The sequence below is a fragment of the Caretta caretta genome, chromosome 5, assembly GCF_965140235.1.
Source record: "Caretta caretta isolate rCarCar2 chromosome 5, rCarCar1.hap1, whole genome shotgun sequence".
Lineage (NCBI taxonomy): Eukaryota > Metazoa > Chordata > Testudines > Cheloniidae > Caretta > Caretta caretta.
The window spans coordinates 16937453-16949939 of record NC_134210.1 but is presented as its reverse complement, the minus strand read 5'-3'; the positions used below and the strand labels follow the sequence as shown (position 1 = coordinate 16949939).

The 12487-nt window shown below is 47.6% G+C and overlaps 1 protein-coding gene and 1 long non-coding RNA gene across 4 annotated transcripts in view; one reads left to right on the top strand and one right to left on the bottom strand.

The window, feature by feature from the left end:
* MAPK4 (mitogen-activated protein kinase 4) overlaps window positions 1-5128 on the bottom strand; it is a 161537-nt gene extending 156409 nt beyond the window's left edge. The window contains exon 1 of one of the 3 annotated variants that reach the window (XM_048850387.2): window positions 4987-5128. The gene's annotated coding sequence lies outside the window, so the exon portion shown is untranslated. The remainder of the gene's footprint in view (window positions 1-4986) is intronic. The other 2 variants (XM_048850390.2, XM_048850389.2) reach the window with 2 other exon arrangements.
* A 71-nt stretch (window positions 5129-5199) lies between these two features.
* LOC142072101 (uncharacterized) overlaps window positions 5200-12487 on the top strand; it is a 31023-nt gene continuing 23735 nt past the window's right edge. The window contains exon 1 of the long non-coding RNA XR_012668373.1: window positions 5200-5306. This is a non-coding gene — a long non-coding RNA (uncharacterized LOC142072101). The remainder of the gene's footprint in view (window positions 5307-12487) is intronic.

Genomic DNA, 12487 nt, shown 5'->3' with positions numbered 1-12487 from the left:
TTTTTGTAGCTCTTCACAGTCTGCCTGGGACCTAACTATCTTGAGTAGTTTTGTATCATCTGCAAATTTTGCCACCTCACTGTTTATCCCTTTTTCCAGATCATTTATGAATATGTTGAATAGGACTGGTCCCAGTACTCCTTAGGGACACCACTATTTACCTCTCTCCATTCTGAAAACTGACCATTTATTCCTACCCTTCGTTTCCTATCTTTTAACCAGTTACCGATCCATGAGAGAACCTTCCCTCTTATCCCATGACTGCTTACTTTCCTTAAGAGCCTTTGGTGAGGGACCTTGTCAAACACTTTTGAAAATCTAAATACATTTTATCCACTGGATCCCCCTTGACAACATGCTTGTTGACCCCCTCAAAGAATTCTTGTAGATTGGCGAAGTATGATTTCCCTTTACAAAAAACATATTGAGTATTCCCCAACAAATTATGTTCATCTACATGACTGACAATTTTGTTCTTTATTATAGTTTCAACCAGTTCAATCCTCAGTCACATTACAAACAAGCCTGGGTTTCAGGAATGGTTTCAGGGTAGGAGCCATGCAAAGCTCAGTGGTTTCCACCCAAAATCCACTGAAAACTTGTCACTTTAGGCTGAATTTTGCTTTGAGTTTCCAGATTTGTTAAATGAGGAAACTCAGAGTGAATACCAGGAAGAAGGAAAGGACTGTTGAACCTCCTGTTATCTGAAATCACCCTGCTTCAGATATCTCTCTTCATAACATCCATCCCACAGCCTCCAGAAAGACATGCCCTCTCACTATATAAATCATACATGTACTGTGGAGACTTCAGAACTCTACTCAAATACACTCAGAAAACGCCCAGTCTAGTCAAACAAGCATGGGACTAGATACCAGAAGTTCTAGGACAGAGGTTCTCAAACTTCTTTGTTGCACCACCCCCACCCCCTTCAGAGATTCATGCCCCATGTGCACAACCCACTCTTTTTCTCCTCCTCTCCCCATCAGACCCTTGCCCAAGCCCCCTGCTCTGCTCCCCCCAAACTCCCTTGCTCCCACTCTCCCATGTTGCCTGATCTATTGATTAGGTATCAATTACACGGGCCATTTAAAACATTTAAAATTCCCAATTAACACTCCAATATTTGGCAGGTTTTTGTCCCAAGATTGGGCCGAGTATTGTCAGAATTACTGTTCAGGTGGGAGCCCCAATGTACACAGCAGTGACCACAACACTCACACTCAGGAAAAAAACATTTGAGGTTGCAGAATTTGTATTATTACTATGATTAGTCCTATAAATAAACAATCCAAACAAGTAAGACGAAGTAATACAATCCTGTAGTTATGTCCAGCACCATTACATGTGTATGCTCACTCTATCCTTAGGGAGGACTAGAAGGGTTGAGACAGATCCTTTATAGACCATCATCCAAATTCATGAGTGACTCCTCCCTTCTTCACCATATTTCACCCTCATAACATTGGGGTGCCCTTATCCTTCAGATTAGTATATTAATTAGTTTAAACTCATTAGCATATACATAAAAGTTAGTTACCATAGCTACCTGCTGTTAGGCATCTGCTGATATTTACCCACAAAATATCTTGCGGTTACCTGTCAGTAGTTTTATGCTTAGTTTCAGCTTTTTCCAATATTGCAAAACAGGCAAAACAAAGTCTTATGTCATCTTGTGACTTAAGGTCACTACTAGTTTACTTACTTATGCTAACACTATAGAGCAACTTACTTCCTCTAAGGCTGCAGGGGCTTACTCTTATGCTAAACACTTAAACTAGTTCTTATAGCGGGGTGGGCAAACTTTTTGGCCCGAGGACCACATCGGGGTGCAAAACTGTATGGAGGACTGGGTAGGGAAGGCTGTACTCATGTCCCCAAACAGCCTGCCCCCCCATCTGACCACTCCCACTTCCTGCCCCTGACTGCCCCCCTCAGAACTCCCCACCCATCCAACCCCCTCCCCCCCACACCTTGTCCCCTGACCGCCCCCTCCCAGGACCCCCACCCCCTCACCACACCCCAGGACACCACCCCCTATCTAAACCCCCCCTGCTCCCCATCCCCTACACCCCCCAGAACCTCTGTCCCAGCCAATCACCCCCTGCTCCCTGTCCCGACTGCTCCTTAACCAATTCCCAGCCCCCTTACCATGCTGCTCAGAGCATGTCTGGCAGCCGTGCCGCCCAGCCAGAGCTAGACACGCCGCTGCTCTGCCCTGCAGGAGCGTGCAGCCCCGCCGCCCAGAGCGCTGGCAGCATGGCGGCGGTGTGACTGCAGGGGAGGGGGGACAGCGGGGCAGGAGGGCCAGGGGTAGCCTCCGCAGCAGGGAGTTCAGGAGCCAGGCAGGACAGTCCCGCAGACCGGATGTGGCTTGCGGGCCATAGTTTGCCCACCTCTGTCTTATAGGCCTGGACCTATAGGTATCTTGCGTTTCTGCATTCTTATTCTTTTCTTTTCCCTTATAACCAACATGTGGGCTACGGGGGTTACACCCAGCCTGCTGCACCCCCTCCCTCCCTGTGGTGGGCCACGATGCCTACCAGGGTGTGCCTGCTGACTCCACTCTGCTGCTGCGGCCCAGATCCTGCTGCCTGATACCACCAGCCCAGTACCCGGGGCTCAGGCAGAGCAGGGTGTGAAGTGGGAGGGGTTGGGCAGTAACAGGCTCTCGGAGGGAGTGGCCTAACTCTCCAACCCCTCCCCTCCAGGGCCTTACTTCCACACCAGACCAGTAACAGGCACTGCAGGGGGCGGGCTTGCTCTCCAACCCTTCCCCCTGGGACCTCCACGTGCATGCTGGATGCTGGCATTGCCTCCCCACAGGCAGGGGCACTGTCTCCACCATCTCCCCCCTGATAAACTGTGAGAATGTGCTACTTCACATCAGGTCCTCACGCCCCCCCGATAAACTCATTGCCACCCCTGGAGTGGGGAGGTGCCCTCCAGTTTGAAAAACTATGTTCTAGGAGCTCTAATCCCAACCCTGCCAATGACTTACCACGTAGCCTCAAGCAAGCTTCTTCGTCTCTCCAAAGCCACAGCTTCCCCGCCTCATGAATGAGGTTTGTCATACTGACCTGTCACAGGGTCTTGTCATTTAACTGATATTCATACAATGCTTTGAAAGTGTGAAGTGCTGCTCATAATTAATAAGCGGCCAGGATCTTTCATGAAGGGCAGCAGCAGAAATCAGCTCCATGTTGTAAGTCACTGATGAGGATTTATTTAAGAGGATCCGATCATTAGTTTTACACATCCAGAGACACGGCAAAAAGGAGGAGGTGTAAAAGACTAAGCCTAGTATTATCAAACAACACTACGGTTAGGTCATTTATCTGACTGTCAGGCACCTGTAACTCCCTGTAAAAAACAAATCACCCAATTTATTTCGGTATCTAATTTTAAGCACCCAAATTGACCAAAAGTATGCCTTAGCTATAATCATGTTTTGCTCCAGAGCCCAGAACCACCACTGGAATTTATTAGTTAGATAGATCGATCGATCATAGTAGGTCATCTCGTCCATCCCATCAGTGCACAGTTGTTCCCAGAAGTACAGAGAATACTTGACACCCAACAGCTTTCAGGTGCAGATGGCTGACAGTTTGAGTCCTTCACTGGGGCAATTAAGAGCCATAATAGTAACCATGTACAGCTACGAACTGGTGGATCACTTACACCACATCATAGTTCAGCATTCATTACTCTAAAAATGTGCCTTTCCTACACAGCCAGAGAAGTACTAAAGCGCCTGCAAATGAAATGTCTGAGGTAATGCTACACTCATAAAGTCACCGTTCATTCAGGCACACACCATTTAGACATTTGCCAGTCAAGCAAACAGAAGTATTCATACTCTTTAGTGTATGCGAGGAACCACAAAAGGCCTGATTCTCTACACACTTACAGCAGTGTAAGTCAGGAGTAACTCCACTGAATTCAGTGGAGTTAACTGAGTTATGGAAGAGAGGAATCAAGGGGATGACAGCCCACAGAAGGGGATGACAGCCCACAGAAGAATTGGAAGCAGAGTATAAGAAATATTATAATAGAGGGATGTGGTGCCAGTAGACTCATCCTCATCATTCCCCAACAAGCCTTTTAAAAGCCATCCTCACGTCAATGCCTCTCGCAAGATAGCATGCTTAAAGACACCAGTTATCACCTCCCTTAGCCACTACAGCACATTGTACAGGTGCTCTGATGCTATTTCTGCCTTCTGTTAGCAGCAGCATTTGTAACTAGAGCAGGAACAGGAGAAATGTATTTAGGATTTCCATGGAACAAACAGAGCTTGTGAAAATGATGGGGCCCTTCTCCCCTAACATGCCAGGCCATGCCCCCAGCACACACTCCCTCCATCCAGCCTCTCCTGCGCTGCACCCCACAGACCAAGGAGTGGGGTCTGAGTCCTTTCTCCCTGGGGAATGGGAAATACCACCTCTCCACAGAGACCACTGTCCACACAGCCAGATAGCACGTCTCCAGTGTAGCATGGGGGGAAGGGAGGGGGGAGGACCGACTGGACTATTTGCCCCCACAAAGTGATAAATACAGCAGCCCCATCACCCACCATCGCACTGGGGCAGAGGAGGGACTACAGCGCTGCATTGTAGAGACCCCGCCAGGGAAACTCATGTCATCATCCTTGCTTAGCTCTCTCCCCATCTCCACTCCTGTCCTGGGGGGGGGGGGGGGGAGGGAGAGGTGGGCCAGGCCAGAGGCATGAAAGCCAGAGAAGGTCCGCTTCCCACCTAGCAGTGAACCCCGAAGAGGGCTAGAATCAAAGGGCTCCAGGAGCAAGCGAGCTAGACTCAGGTGCTGGGGGACAGCGCGAGCTCCTGCGGATTCCCCCCCTCCCGCGGCTGGAGGGGCTGCCTGTGGTCGCCTCTTTCATTACTGCGGGAGGGGCAGCCCCTCAGCCCGAGCCCGCCCGGTGCCTTCCGCTACCTGGGGAAGCACATCCCTGGCACAGGCACTTACCCATGGAGAGAGAAGCACCCGCCGCGAGCCCAGCCGGGAGCGCGCCTCCTCGGACGGGGCTCGCCTCGCCTCGCTCCTGCCCCTCCGTCCGCAGAGCGAGCCCGAGCAACCCGGCACATCTGCCCCGCTCGGCCCCCGCAGCTCTGCCTCCCGGAGCCCCGCCCACCGCCTGACGTCAGGGCAGGCCTGTCTGTCACGCGGCGGCCACCTGCCGCTGCAGCTCCCCCGCGGGAGCCGCGCCGAGCGCCCTGCAGACGGTGTCCGCGCTGCCCGGCTCGGTCTTCCCCAGCCTGAGCCCCGCTCCAGGGCAGCCACCATAGGTGGGTTTTCAGCGCCCCCGCCTTCGGATCTAGGGTGACCAGACAGCAAGTATGAAAAATCGGGACGGGGGGGGGGGGTAAATAGGAGCCTATATAAGAAAAAGACCCCAAAATCGGGACTGTCCCTGTAAAATTGGGACATCTGGTCACCCTATTCGGATCGGCTGGGCCGGATTCTGCTCTCATTTACACCAGCTCCTTGGACTTCCCTCGCACCAAGGGCAGGGCCACCAGCTAGTCCGCCCCCGGAGAAATAACGCATCCCGTGGTTGTAGGGAAGAATAAAAGCCCGAAAATTCACAGCCCCAGTAATAAACGACTCAGCCAGATGTGGGTGTTGATTCCACCGGTGTGACTGGCCAAAGGGACTTGGTGACAGGAGCTGGTTTTGCTCTCCACGGAGCCTTCCAGTCAAGGGCCTTGAGACACTTGGCAATGAGTGGACACAGGGAAGTAGCCTTAGCCCCATGTTGGAGGTGTAAGGTGTTCTGATGCTATTAGTATATGGATCCCTCTAGCCAACTGGAGAGGTTTTATGTTAGATTAGGGGAAAATGAAACAGAGGGAGAGTAGGTAATTTGCCAGAGTCTCACAGGAAGTCTCTGGCATAGTTAGGAAGATCCCAGCTGTCCTGACTCCCAGTCCTGTCCTTTAACTACAAGATCCTCCTCCCCTTTTGGGGTGGGACTGGGGAAGTCAGGAATTCCCACATCCCAGTCCCTAAACTCTCTGTTCTCTGGCTGTAGCTGTTCAGTAGCTGTCTCAGCCCCTGGTAGTGTACTTTTCCCTTCCCCTTTTATTGAGTCAGACCCTTCATTCTGAACAGGCACATGGGGGCGGTGGAGCAATAGCCCTGTATAAGGATGTTTCTCTGCTCTGCTCAGAAGCCAGCTACAATATCGCAATGAAGCACAGGCATGGATTAACTTCCCCAAAGGGGAGGGACGGGGAGCAGAGAGGCAAGGTGAGAAGGGGGCCCTAATGCTGGTTCAGATCATAGTAAAGGTTGTGGCAAGAAAACTCTCATGTTCTCATAGTGCCACGCATCTCCCACACCTGACGATCGGATTCTTTTTGTGGATACAGACTAACACGGCTGCTACTCTGTAACCTGGTTATGTCGCAGAGACAGCCATTGCTGCACTGGTCCAGCATCCTCTCCTGGTGCTGGATAAAGACCCAGGCTTAATTTATGAGGTCTATCAGCCACCTTTCAGTCCAGGGATCATGAGGTGATGCTTACTCACTGGCAGATGATGTGGGGGTGGAGGAAGACAAAGCAGTTGCCCTCTGGTAGCTTCGTTCTTCTTTCTCGGAGAAGCAACCCAAGCAAGCTCCCTGATGTAGGCACAGCAGGATCCAGTTCCAATATCCCTTCTGTTCAACACATCCCCAGTATCTCCACCTCTTCTGACTTTATCACTAGTCTCACAGTGGTTGGTGCTTCCATTAAAGTCGCACCTCCTGGAATCATGATTATGAGAAAATAACTTACTCTAAAATAAAAGTTTCTAGGCCTTTGGTTATGGAGTAAAGCTTGAATTACGAACCCTAAAGGCTCAGAAACCAGGAGACAAACAAAAAAGGACCTCACATTTATTACTTTTAAGGTAATCTCATGGTGTTTTGAATGGCTGGGCTTGGCAATGCTGTGCACAAGGTATGAGCTGGGAGGAAGATCAGTGAGGAGATAACAGTTAAACACCTCCGCTGATGATACCCCCCTTTATATCCCTGCATTTCCAGTCCAGGAACTGTAGTTGATGATGTACTTTTTCCATCAGTAAATCTCAAAGCATTTCACAATATTTAATATATTTATCTTCATACCACCCCTATGAGGTAGGGAAGTGCTATTACCCCCTTTCATAGCTGAGAGCTGAAGCACAGAGAGGTTAAATGACTTGCCCAAGGTCATACAGGAAGGTTATAGTAGAGCAAGGACTTGAATCTACACGTCCCATTTTCTAGACTTGTGCCCTAACTATTGAACCATCATTAGCACGTGGAGAAAATTATGGTGGTTAAAGCTCAAGAGTGAGGTGGTGACGGTACTCAAGGTCAGAGGAAACGACCAATGGACATGGCAAAGTCTAGATCAGCCCCTTTGACTGAGGGCATGTGCCCTTGCTTGCACAGATTGAAGATCTAATTAGAAATCCAGCTGCTTTTAGATGATCAGGTAGCAGCACTAAAACCAGCTTTTCTCTACCCCTTCTGCATGTGGTCAGGGGACTGTGATCTTCTGTCTCTCTCACATGCACACTATTGCCAACCCATTGTTGAAACACCATGAGTTCAACCTCAGAAAATCATGAGATTTAAAAATAAATAAATAAATTTGAGGATCTTTATGCCCTGGAGTTTTGTGCCTGTAGGGTGCTCTCGGGTCACATTCAAGCTTTTCTCTGAGGGCTAAATTTGTTTGGTTAAATGAAAGCTGACTTTCTGATGCAACCTCTTGATTCCAGCTGCTGGGCCTTTACAAAAAAATATTGCAAGGCTCATGATAAAAATCTCAGAACCACAGCACAGTTTCAGCCATGGAGTGTAAACTGGCTGCAGTTTACCAGTTTGTAGTTACCTCGGCTCAAATCCTGCAAACACTTCACATGAAACTCCCCATTCACCTCAATGGGAAGTCCATGCATGGAGAACTCAGGGGATCCGCCTCAGGTAGGGGAGATATTTCCTGAGATCCTCTTAATGTGGTTCAGTTTGTTTTATTTTTAGTTTTTAAGAAGTATGGATTATATAGTCATGTAATTTTTAATTTGCAGATAAATAGGACACTTGACAAATTAAACATTGGGTCGCAAGCTAAAAATACTGTGTGAGGGCTAACATTTTATGCATAGCATGTGGTTGGTACATATGTGGAATAGGGAAGTCTAGGAAAGAATCTATTTCCCCCTCCACCCACCAAGCACTTAAACCCCCATCCTGCAGCTAGGTCCCTCTAGTCAAAACCTTCCCGTGACTCCACACAAGCTGAGGGATTTGCCCATGGGGATCTGCTTGGGGACGTCTTGTCCCAGTGGTTAACAATATGTTACATTTACATAGAAGACAAGTCTCTGGAACCTAGCAGGAGTTCACAGTTGAAATAGTGGCTTAGAATTTCAAACTTGAGTGCGAAAAGTTATCATCTCTGAAAATCAGGACACTTCCATTTAGGTGCCTCACTTCCAGCAATCTAGTTTGGATTTTTTTCCAAGTGTCCTTAACGTGGAAGGGAAGTCTTTGCTCCCTGCCGGTCGTGTAGTGTTTGTGAGGGTCTGTAAACCAGTTGATGAGTCACCCCCAACCCTGGCTGTATTTCAGTAGAGGGAGAAGACAGGAATTCTTACACATTGTGACTTGTAACTGTTATGTTCACAGCAGACACACAGAGAAGTTCAAAAGAATGCTTTGTTTTTCTCCGACACTGTTATTTCTTATGTAAGCCCTGTGGCCCAAAGCCTTAGAGAGTAAAGAGCTCTCTATTCTCATCTGTTGGTGAAATGGGAGAAGAACAGCCCAGACTTGCTTAAGAAATGCAGATGAGCAGGGGCTCCTGTGGGGAGGAAGCTCTCTGCTGGTGTCTGTTGGAGGGTCAGGGGAATTGACTGAATGAGCCAGGCCTCGTTTGCATTTTCATTTAGGAGACAGTTTGGGGACAGTGTGGTTACAATACAGTTCATTTGAGTTTGGGGGCAATAAAGTGCTTTTGACCTTGTTGGAAAATACACGGACAAGACATTGACATCATATGTGCCTGGGACTTGGCAGAGACTGTGATCAGGCACAGTTGGGCAAGGGAGCGTGGACAGAGCAGAGAAAAGGGGGTTTATTGTCCAGTTGGAGTGGCTTTCAGGTGATGAGGCCCCTGAAGTATATTCCTGATTCAACTATAAAGCACTCAGATTGCTGCAGAAGAGTAGATGGGCAGAGCTAAGGGTGGTTTGGGGAAAATAGATAGTACAAGTGGCAGATTTGAGGCAATGGACAGCACAGAGTGATGGTGACAGCACAGAGCAGCGATAGCTGGAGCAGAACTGGGACAGCTTGAGCAGACACCACAGAGAAAGCCACAGGGACTGTGGTGTGGGCCTCTCTACCCACCAGTTAAAGCTGAACTCACCTCAGCTGGGTCAGAGGGTGGAGTCCCCCAAGCAGCACTGAGCTGGTGATGAGGAAGTGGCTAGAATGCACCAGCAGACAGTTGCCAGGAGGCTTGAGGTTGGGATGATGGTTAAGGAACCCAGGAAGCAGGAGTCTTACCGTACAGAATTTGTTGATTTATTAATATCTGTTTTTCTTACATTTATTCTGTTGTCTTCCCCCCCCCCCACCACCACCCAGTTTTCCCCCTTAGTCAAGTTCTCTCTGTTTTAAGCAGTGGACTGCATGCTTGCAAGTAGGGATGTATTGCCCATCGGGGCACCTAGGCTGGTAGATACAGTTTCCCAGGTTTCTGGGTGGGGGCTTGAGCCGGTGTTAATATAGTCTTTAAGGAAACCCCTAGAAAATAGAACCCACCCCTTTCTGCTGCCAATAACACCTGGCAGAAGGGTACATTCGTAATGCAGAATGATAATGCTCACAAACCTCAAAACAGAGAGAAACAAAGCAGACTGCTCCCTGAAACAGAAAGGCACAACTCACCCACTTCACTTTAGGCAGGTTGGCTGCTGCTAGGCCCAGTTCACATACAGAGCCCCCAGCCTGCAAATAGGCACAGGAAAAAACCTCTGAGCATTTTAAATGGCAGCTTACAAGTTCAATACAGCTGGTAAAGTACTCAGGAATCCCTCTGAATAAAAAAGGTACTATAATTACTCATACAAACACAATGGGCCAAACACTGCCTGACATAGTCAATGGAAAATGCATATGATCTGTGCCACATCAGTGGGGTCATATGGGTGTAACTGAAGGCAGAATATGGTCCAATACATATGATTTGTAGTAGGTGTAGCAGTAGCAATGACATTATACAATGAGGATGAAATTTGTTCCCACCCCAAAGACCAGGTCTGTGTACTGAAGTCCCACTGAAACTTGTGTTCGCCCTTGGCACAAGGGTGAAGTTTCATCCTCTGAATAAAATACTGTAGGCACAACTGTTAGAGACAACAAAACAAATTTAGGACCCAAATAAAAGCCAGTAAACCTTGAAACTGGCAGAGAAGTGGGAACAAATCTAAAGGACACACAGAAGAAACAGCCTCTCTTTCTGTAATTTTTCCACAATTGTTCAGTTACAGTGCTTATTTCTTTAAAAGGGTTCATTTGTTGGGTTTGAAGCCAGGCTAGGGCAAGCCCTTTTGTCTTTGACTTGCCTGTTCTCTGCTGTTTTCAGTTCCTGGGCAAAATGAAGAGGGAGAGTAGATGATGAGACACGTTTGTGGCAGGGTGGGGGAAAAATGGCTTGTTGTAGCCTCCATTATTGGCATATGCTTCCGGAAATTATGTTAATGTAGGTGCTTTGATCAAGTCATCTGGCTCCTTTCTCACCAATCACCACAAATCCTGTGTAAACAGTCAAGCACCTTTCAAGAGCTTCGATTTTCTCTGGTTTAAAAGAGGCACCATTCCTCTGACATTAATATGCAGCACAGACCAGCCATTATCAATTCAGGCTAGATAGTATTTAATTAAGTCACTTATGGTGTCATCACCTCTCCTCTCCCCAGCTTGTGACTGAAATATGCTCCACTGGTATTCTGCTTCCAGCCTGTGACACTCTGTAGGCTGCAGATCCCCAGTGAAGTCCTCTTCCCTGCAATATTGGCTGTAGGTCCCTTTGGGGTTCTCAGCTTGCCATGTGAAATATATAGAAGCAGTATGCGTAATGATACCACTAATTGCTGCAGGTGCCAAAGCCTGGATATGCAGCAGTCTCAGCTGTCAGTTTGAGATTCATCAGCAGACTGTACTGTAAATACTGTACATTCATTAATTACACCTGCTTGTTTAATGATTAGTGAGCTAATTACAGTTGTTCTAAGTTACTGCCATTTAACCATGCTGTTCAAAAGGAAGCCTCTTTATTTTGATAACATCAGGATTCAGTCCAGCAAACACTGTCATGTGTAGCACTTGCTACTGTGAGAACCCATGGGACTGCTCTCTAAGCCTTCTGCGTGGCAATAAATATCTGCAGAATACTGCCCTTATGCAGCACCTTCTGAGTGGTAACTGGTAATAGCCTGGTTCCTGTGAGATTCTGAGCATCTTCTTCAGCTCCAGGGGAGCTGAGAGCAATCAACATCCGGCAGGAATAGATTCACTGCTTCATTTCCCTACAGCAGTTTGTAAATAAGCAGCTATTGACCAATCACAATAACCAACTCACCTATCAAATGATGCCTCAAGTGGGCTCCAAACTGTGATCCCAGAAGTTAATAGGTTCGTACAAATCAGCCACCCAACCTCCTTTCTCACCCTCCATTGCCAAAGTGGCTTGTTCAGGTGGTTCAGTGCACACAAAATAGTTGTCTTAGGTTTTTTTATTCATCGTTTTTAATACTCCCATTGCATGATATTACCTCTGATTATTTTTACACCTGCCTGCTAAGCGATTATGTGCGGGGGCTTAAGCACCACTTTAATAACTTCCTGCTCTTAGATGAACAAGCTGGGGACAATATTTTTAGTCTTAGCCCAGTGAAACATAAGAGTAGTCCTTCATGCATTGCTGTACCTCAAAAAGTAGTTTAGACTCCTTCATTTCCTGCTGTGTAATTTGCCATGGGTTTCAGTTTATTGGACCATTTCCCTTTTTTCCCTCACTGCTTTCCATACAGAAGACTAAACAGGTTCTGTTTAACCTCTAAAAAAGCCATACAATTGGTGGAGAGGGATCAATAACTATTGAACGATGATGCTTCTTTCACTTAGGCTGTTGGGGAAAGTATCTCCCTTTAATTATTCTTTCACATTGTAAATATACTGTATTGTGCACTTTTCCATTAAGACTCCTCAATGGATCACAGAATCCTATAAATCAGAGATGGAAAAAGCCTCTGCTACCTAGGCTGTAACAAATCTAAAACTCCTGGGTTTCTTGCAGTAATTTGATTTAGCTTCCCCTTCAGCTGTCTACATGATTTTTAGGCCCCATTCAGTAAAGCACTTAAACATGGGATTTTAACATGTATTTAAGTGCTTTGGAGACTCAGGACCTTCATGAGAAA